At 31.5% G+C, this 9,115-nt stretch overlaps 1 long non-coding RNA gene across 1 annotated transcript; it reads left to right on the top strand.

Moving 5' to 3' along the window:
• Positions 1-317: 317 nt before the first annotated feature.
• LOC150037905 (uncharacterized) lies at positions 318-891 on the top strand. Its single transcript, XR_016527484.1, has 2 exons — positions 318-435; positions 627-891. It is a non-coding gene; the product is annotated as an uncharacterized LOC150037905 (long non-coding RNA).
• Positions 892-9,115: the final 8,224 nt, after the last annotated feature.

Below are 9,115 nucleotides of genomic sequence, written 5' to 3'. Positions count from 1 at the left end.
TCCTTGGCAATGACAAGATTTAGGATACTAATTAAATAAAATGACCATAGTTTTTTATTCCACAATGTATAATTTAACCAATAAGTTAACAACCAATTATTACATAAATGGAATAATTGGATTTGGATCCCAAGAAGGAAGTGTCTATTCCTCATCCATTTGACCACTTTACCCAAAATAAAAGAAGCAAATCAATTCTATTATTTTTCTTAAATGAAAATTTGAAAATGACACCAAAATATTCTAAAAAGGATTATAGAAATTAATGCAAAGAGGGAAAATTACACAAAACCAAACCCATATTTTTCTTATATATACCCAAAACACCAATTCCTGAATACTATCATTTAAAATTTCACAAAGATTAATCAATAAGAAACATGAAGTCTATCTCCCTCTCAGCCATTGTTCTTATGGTTTTACTCATTTTCAATGGTACCCCTACCTAGCTTTATTATTTCTTTGAGTTTCTTCATCACAAGAATGCTTTTATTTTTCTCATTTTAACTACTTGTATGACGAATTATATTAATTTATCGTATCGATCCAAACGAAACCATCATGGTTCAATATTTACAAAGTTGATAGTTTATTGACATACGATGACTGGATTTTGGTGAATGCAGGGGAAACGATGATGAGAAGTGTTGAAAGTGAAATGTTATGTGAGAAGGCATTGCATGGTGGAGGGTGTAAGGATGCTGAATGTATGAGTGGCTGTAAAGCCTACTTTGGAGCAAAGGCAATAGGACTGTGCTTTTTCTTTCGAACGCCAAGTGATACTTGTCTTTGTCGCTATCCTTGTTGATCTTTCTAATTTCTTTCTATGTCTACTTTCAATACACAATGCATTTTCTTTCTAAATCAAATGGAATAAAGGGCTGTTTTATATTATTGTTCCTTAAACCTTTTGATTTTATTTTGCCGATTCTATGATAGTTGTCTACAAAACTTATTGAGTAGTACACTCAATTTAATACCTCATAAATCTTGATTATGTGCAAAGGAACAGTAAATATGTGTGTGTTTTTTTCACAATAACATGTTATATATTTAATCTAAAAACCAACAATTTCAAGAAAAAGAATGTATGTGAATAGTTATAAATTAAGAAATTTTATTTAGGATGCATTTATAAATTTATTGTACGATTGATTTTGTTCATCACAATTGTCCTCTACAACTTTATTATCTATCTTATTAATTAAATGTTTCTCAAAGTTAAGGTGAATAATCAATTTAGAGGACGAAGAATTAAAAATGCAGAATAAAGAAATTGAAGCATAAAATAATTGATGCAAATTAATGTATAAAAGTGATTGAAACATGAAATTTTAATGTAACTTAAGATAATCTCAAAATTAGCGATAATAATTTGATTAGAGAGATGACAAATATGAATGTGTATAATTTAAAAAGAATGTAGTTTTGGTTCAAAATATATAGGGATGACTACACCATTTAAAAGTAGTAAAGAACCATGTATTATTAGAAAATTAGAGTTTGAATATTCTATTATTATATATAGTTTGTTCTTTATATATATATATATATATGTGGGTTTTTTTTTCTTTTCTTTTTCTTTTTTCTACCTGTCATTTGTATAAAATTACATAATTAACTAATTAGGACATTCTATCATCAACAAAAAGTATAAAAGTTTTAATCAATACTACCTACAAAAATCCAAACCAATACCTTGTTGTTTAAATTTCAATCGAATATGAAAAGCTCTCTCTTATTGAATAAAAAAAGGGTTGAAAAAAATGCAAACATTTGTCATTGGGTATATGCCATAAAATCTCGTAAATAATATTTTATTATTTAATGATCATTTAATTATTTTTTATTACAATTCATTCATTCCATGAAAATCTAGGATTACACTTATTACGTAAATACTAAGTGGTTGACATACATATCGGAGGACATGTTTAAGTACTAATTCATGAGCACGACCAAGACGACGTGTAGTCCTATACAGATGAAGAGCTATTGTGAACTACATAAGAAATTTTAGCTTCTCTAACAAACTCATGTGTACAAACTCACTTTTAAATAACAGTTGTATTAATGCTCATGGATGTAGATTGTATTAATGCTGAGAGACAAAATCACTGAGAGTTAGAGAGTTTATCTACTTAGCTAATTTTTTTCTTCCTTAATAAAAGATCTTGTTGCTGCCCTCACAGTGGACGTAGGTCACAATCGACTGAACCATTATAAATCGATCTTCACGCTTTCTTTTTCTTCTTCGTCTTCACTATCAAAACTCTTCTCTTTGTGCTCGATGTCTTTGTTCTTCCTCTATGTGTCTTATCGAAATAGGTGATAAGATTGGAAGAAAATAAAGCTTTTATACCCTTAAAGTCTCGTTCTAAAGCCTATAGAGAGGTAAAAATGCCCTTAAAGTACAGAAAAGATTCACTAACTACTAATGTGATTATCTCTGCCATATGATCTAGAGAATTGAAACTTCTATCTCAAAGGAAGGATTCATCTAATTTTGAATGGTTCTTTACAAAAGGGAAAGGCAAGGGCAATGGTAAAAACTCCAAGAACCAGAATGAAGACAACCTAAAGTTAAAAAAGTTTACATATTTTCATAAAGAATGTCATCTTAAGAAAAAATGTTACACTTGGAAAAGAAAATAGAGCCACAAAAATAAGAAGAATAGAGGGGCTGAGGCTCCAAGTGGAGATTCAAACTCTATGATATTTTCTGTTGCTCTTGCAACCTTGGATGAACACTTCGAACAGGAAACAATCTAGATAGACAAAATTGACTTCTAGATTCAGGCTATTCGTTTCATATGACACCTCATAAAGAATGGTTCAACATCTATGGAGAGTGGGCTGGAGGTTTAGTCTACTTGGGGAACAATCACACATTGTAAAGTGGTTGAAATGATGGATGGTTCTGTAAAATTTTGTTTGGAATAGGGTCTATTTCTCTTAAAATGATGGATGGTTCTGTAAATTTTCTTAGAAATATTAGACGTGTACCTAGTCTTAAACGGAACCTTATATCACTAAGAATGTTAGATTCAATAGGACATGAGTATAAAAGATCAGGAGGTACCTTTGAAGTTTGGAAAGATTCCAAGCATATGCTGACAGGTACTAAAATCAATGGGTTGTATGTCATAAAATATGTTGAAATCATCTAGGTTTCTCTTGCCGTCTCTACTAAGGATCTATTAAATAAGGATCTCTGGCAAAAAAGGCTAAGTCATATCAACAGCAAAGGCCTAGAGGTTCATTCAAAATAGGGGATCCTACGAAAGGGTCTAAGTGAAAGCCTTAGTTTTTGTGAACACTGTGTAATAGGTAAATCCACAAGACACGACTTTAAAAAGGCACAACACACAACAAAGGAGATCTTAGAATATATTCATTCAGACTTATGGGGACCAGCTTAAACTCCATCACTCAGTGGTGTAAGGTATTTCCTTACTTTCATAGATGATTACACTAGGAAGTGTTGGATATATTATCTTAAAAAAAAATATCAAATCCTAGATAAATTTAAGGATTGGAAAATTCTTGTTGTGACACAATCCAACAAACATATTAAATATTTTAGGACTGATAATGGTCTTGAGTTTTGTGGAGAAGAATTTAATGCTCTTTGTAGGAAACATGGTATTTCATGACATAAGATTGTCAGGTATACACCCCAGCAAAATAGGTAGCAGAGAGACAAAACAAAACAATCATTGATCTTATGAGATGTTTGCTATCAAATTCTCTTATTCCTGAAAGATTTTCGGCTGAAGCAGCATCATATACTGTGTTTACACTCAACGGATGCCCACATACCTCAATAAACTATAAGACTCCTGAGCAAAGATGGACAAAACATTCTCCCAACCTTGATAAACTAAGAGTATTTGGATGCACAACCTATGTACATAAAAATCAAGGCAAGTTAAAACCAAGAGCTATCAAGTGCATGTCCTTAGGCTTCATAGAAGGTGTAAAGGGTTTCAGTTATGACATCCTACGGAGAAAACGTGTCACAGGCAGAGATCTAGTATTCAAAGAAGATGAGATGTTCAGATTAAAGAACTCTCCCTATTCTTCAGCTCCAAAACCACCTATACTGTAGTTGAGGTGGAGCATCCTAATGAACCACAATTTTAAACTCTTCCACATGAAAGTGAAGAGTTACTAAATGAGGATAATAATCCTTAAAATCAAACTAATGAGGAAAAAGGTGAAACATCTCATGAAGCTGAAGATATAAGAAACTATGAACTGACTAGAGACAGATCAAGAAAGGTAATCAATCCAACATCAAGATATGCTGAAGTAGACAATATCAATGTTGGTTTAAACACTGAAAGTTACTCAATTGATGAAACCTATCTCCTTTGATGAAGTTGTCAATGGTTCTGATGCTCCTAAATGGATTCAGGCTATGAATGAGGAAATGGATTCCCTTAAAATCAATAATACATGGACTCTGGTTTCAATTCCTACGAACTGTTGACAAATAACTTGCAAATGGATTTACAAAATCAAGAAAGGAATCTCAGGAATTTAGAAACCAAGGTACAAAGCTAGACTTGCTATCAAAGGCTTCTCACCAAGAGAGGAAATCAATTCTACAGAAGTTTTCTCACGAATAGTCAAACACTCATCCATAAGAGTTCTTCTATCCCTGGTAGTTGATGGAACATACAAGCATGCAACGGAAGCAATCAAAATAAATAAGCACTCTAATTACACTTAATTTGAGTTCTAAAAGCATGCAAAGTAAGAACTTACCAAAGAAGAGGGTTTCAGAACTTATTCCTTTGATGAATCTTCCAAATCCAAGTTGCTCTCCACGAATTTGACCTTCAGATCAACAGTAGACAACCAAAAGTGTCTTCTCTCTATTCTCAACGTTGGATGTGAGTGGTGGAACTCAAAAATCAAGGGAATTGAGTATAGAATAGGAGAGAGTTTGAGAAATTGAGATAGTTTCTGCAGAAAGTCAAAATTCCAGCCGTCTTTTTTTTTTTTTATTATTCAATCTCATAAATTAGATGTTTTTATGTATCCAATACATGCAATCCCAAATTGATCAACCTCTTAACACTTCCAGAAGCAACATGGAGATGGGCTAGGTGTTGGATTGTGTTCAATTCACCCAACAATAAAAAAAATGTGGATTTTTCCACTATCGAAACTATTAATTTTCAATTTATTTTGATTTAATTCAAAATTAATCAATTTCATAATTCAATTTTCTAAAATTTAATTGAAAATTGAAAATTAATTTGATTTTAATTAATTAAACAATTTTATATATAATATTAAATTAATCAAAAACCTAATTTTAAATAGAAATCTTATTCATGTCATCAATATTTAAATCAATATTTAAATATTTTAAACTCTTCAATTTCGTTTATTTTTTACCAAATTAAATGTTTATGATATCAAATATAACTATCAAACCCTAATTAGAAATTTGAATACTTAAAATTGAAAACCCTAAATCCAATTTGAACATTTAAAATTGAAAATCTTAAATTCAATTTGAAATTTTCAAATTGAAAATCTTAAATTCAATTTTGAACATTTCAAAATCACTCAGTTCACTCATCCATGGTATTAATATTTTACGAGCTAGTAGAGAGACCTTATGAACCTACAGATCATGAGCTCCAATGATTTGAGATTAACTGGCTAAACTCTTTAGATCAAATTAATCAATATTTGTTAACTACCGAGTCACACGTCTATAGCTCGATAGGTGCACTCTCTCGCTGTAGATATATTTCTGTCCACTTGATTTAACAATAATTAGGAAGTCAACCCTTCACAGATTGTTTGTAATAACAGCTGGGTTAAATGTTGTTTTACCCCCAAAATTACATCTTGTTTCTTAAGTTCCACTAATCTTCTAATGAATAATTGTTTGTGATCCAATCACTAAACTAAATCCCTCCCGGGCCAATGAGAGGGTGGGACCCCTTGTTCAATACTTGGATTCTATACTTAAGAGAATAACCTTTCTAGTATCCCTAAATCGGGTAGGTGTGAATTCTGTCTTGCACCCTATGTCTCCAGCTATCTACCCGGTCTTACCCTTAAAATGGGAGGCTTATTGAGCTGGCACTATTGAGCCAACCCTCACCTATGTAAATCTAAGGATAATCTCGAATAGACAGGAGTTCATAGTTAGCTAAGGATTAAGGTCGAGTTACCTATGTCATCAATTTGAAAGAGTCAGTCTTCAACAGTAAAAAGCGTTATAAAGTGTGACCTATTTCTTGGTGTGATCTTATACAAACTCATACCATAGGACGCCCCCACTTTTCATGTCTCCACATGAACAATTCAGGATCACATCGTTTGTATTATCTACAAAGCGGGCTGCATCTGATAGTGTTATCATAATAAGGTACCCATACACTTAATTTTAAAAAAAATATAATGATTACCAAACGAGACTTAAATTTTTCATTAATATTTTTTCTAAGTTGTGGTCCTTGAGACTGACATTGCTATCATGCACAAAGTGAGTCAAAATTAACTTGAGGAGAGAAATTAGTTCTAACAACCCATTATTAGCAGATTGTATTGTAAAAGAAATGTATCCTTGGCAATGACAAGATTTAGGATACTAATTAAATAAAATGACCATAGTTTTTTATTCCACAATGTATAATTTAACCAATAAGTTAACAACCAATTATTACATAAATGGAATAATTGGATTTGGATCCCAAGAAGGAAGTGTCTATTCCTCATCCATTTGACCACTTTACCCAAAATAAAAGAAGCAAATCAATTCTATTATTTTTCTTAAATGAAAATTTGAAAATGACACCAAAATATTCTAAAAAGGATTATAGAAATTAATGCAAAGAGGGAAAATTACACAAAACCAAACCCATATTTTTCTTATATATACCCAAAACACCAATTCCTGAATACTATCATTTAAAATTTCACAAAGATTAATCAATAAGAAACATGAAGTCTATCTCCCTCTCAGCCATTGTTCTTATGGTTTTAATCATTTTCAATGGTACCCCTACCTAGCTTTATTATTTTTTTTTAGTTTTTTCATCACATGAATGCTTTTATTTTTGTCATTTTAACTACTTGTATGATGAATTATACCAATTTACCGTATCGACCTAAATGAAACCATCAAAGTTCAATATTTAAAAAGTTGATAGTTTATTGACATACGGTGAATGAATTTTGGTGAATGCAGGAGAAATTTATGGTATTGTTTATCACAATTGTCACAATTGTCCTCTAAAATAGGAAATCACAACATTACAACTTTATTATCTATCTTTTTAAATAAATATTTCTCAATGTTAAGGTGAATAATCGATCTAGAGGATTAAGAATTTAAAATGTAGAATAAAGAAATTAAAGCATACAATAATTTATGCAAATTAATGTATAAAAGTAATTGAAACATGAAAATTTAATGTAACTTAAGATAATCTCCAAATTACCGACAATAATTTGGTTAGAGAGATGAAAAATATGAATGTGTATGATTTAAAAGGAATGTAGTTTTGGTTCAAAATATATAGGGATGACTACACCATTTAAAAGAATGTATTATTAGAAAATTAGAGTTTGAATATTCTATTACTATATATAGTTTGTTCTTTATATATATATATATATATGTGTGGTTTTTTTCTTTTCTTTTTCTTTTTTTTTTTAACTGTCGTTTATATAAAATTAACATAATTAACTAATTAGGACATTCTATCATCAACTAAAAGTATAAAAATTTAAATCAATACTACCCACAAAAATCCAAACTGGCACCTTGGTGGTAAAATTTCAATCGAATATGAAAAGCTCTCTCTTATTGATTAAAAAAAGGGTTGAAAAAAATGCAAACATTTGTTATTGGGATATATGTCATAAAGTCTCGTAAATAATATTTTATTATTTAATGATCATTTAATTATTTTTTTATTACAATTCATTCCTTCTATTAAAATCTAGGATTACATTTATTACGTAAATACTATGTGGTTGACATACATATCAGAGGACATGTTTAAGTACTAATTCATGAGCACGACCAAGACGACGTGTAGTCCTATATAGATGAAGAGCTATTGTGAACTACATAAGAAATTTTAGCTTCTCTAACTAACTCATGTGTACAAACTCACCTTTAAATAACAGTTGTATTAATGCTCATGGACGTAGGTTGTATTAATACTGGGAGACAAAATCACTGAGAGTTAGAGGGTTTATGTACTTAGCTAATTTATTTCTTCCTTAATAAAAGATCTTCTTGCTGCCTTCATAGTGGACGTAGGTCACAATCGACTTAACCATTATAAATCGATCTTCACACTTTCTTCTTCTTCTTCATCTTCATCATTTGAACTCTTCTCTTTTTGCTCGATGTCTTTGTTCTTCCACTGTGTATCTGATCGAAATTAGTTTTCTCTATTTTGTTGCATGAACTAAAGCTCGTGTCCTATCTTTATAGCAACTGTCAAGGCAGAAAAAATTCACAAAAATATCCTAACGATTTTGTATCAGAGCTACAATACATGGCAGTAGCTAGATATGACCTTAATCCTGAGCTAACCATGAACTCCTGTTTATTCGGGATTGCCCTTATATTTGCATAGGTGAGAGTTGGCTTAACAGCACCGACTCAATATGACTGCCATTTCAGGGGTAAGACTGGGTAGATAGTTGGAGACATAGGGTGCAAGAGGAAATTCACTCCTACCCACTTTAGGGATAGTAGAAAGGTTGTTTCCTTAAGTACTAATTCTGGGGCTTGAACATGGGATCCCGCCGTCTCATTTGGCATGAGAGGGACTCGTGGACTCGGTTTTGTGATTTGATCACAAAACAATTGTTCATTAGGGGATCGGTGGGACTTAAAGAACAAGAGGTAATTTCGGGGGTAAAACATAGATTTGACCCTGTCGTTATTACGAACAACCTGTGAAAGGTTAACTTACTAATCATGGTTATATCGAGTGGACATAATATATCTATAGTGAGAGGAATTCAACTATGGGCTTTAGTGGAGTGACCCATTAGTTAACGAATGTGGGTTAGATCGGTCTAATGAGTTTAGCCGATTAATCTCGAATCGTTGGAGCCC

Source organism: Benincasa hispida, chromosome 2 (genome assembly GCF_027475165.1).
Source record: "Benincasa hispida cultivar pf3 chromosome 2, pf3_genome.v1.1, whole genome shotgun sequence".
Lineage (NCBI taxonomy): Eukaryota > Viridiplantae > Streptophyta > Magnoliopsida > Cucurbitales > Cucurbitaceae > Benincasa > Benincasa hispida.
The sequence above is the reverse complement of the archived record's forward strand: the minus strand, read 5'-3'. Positions and strand labels throughout refer to the sequence as shown.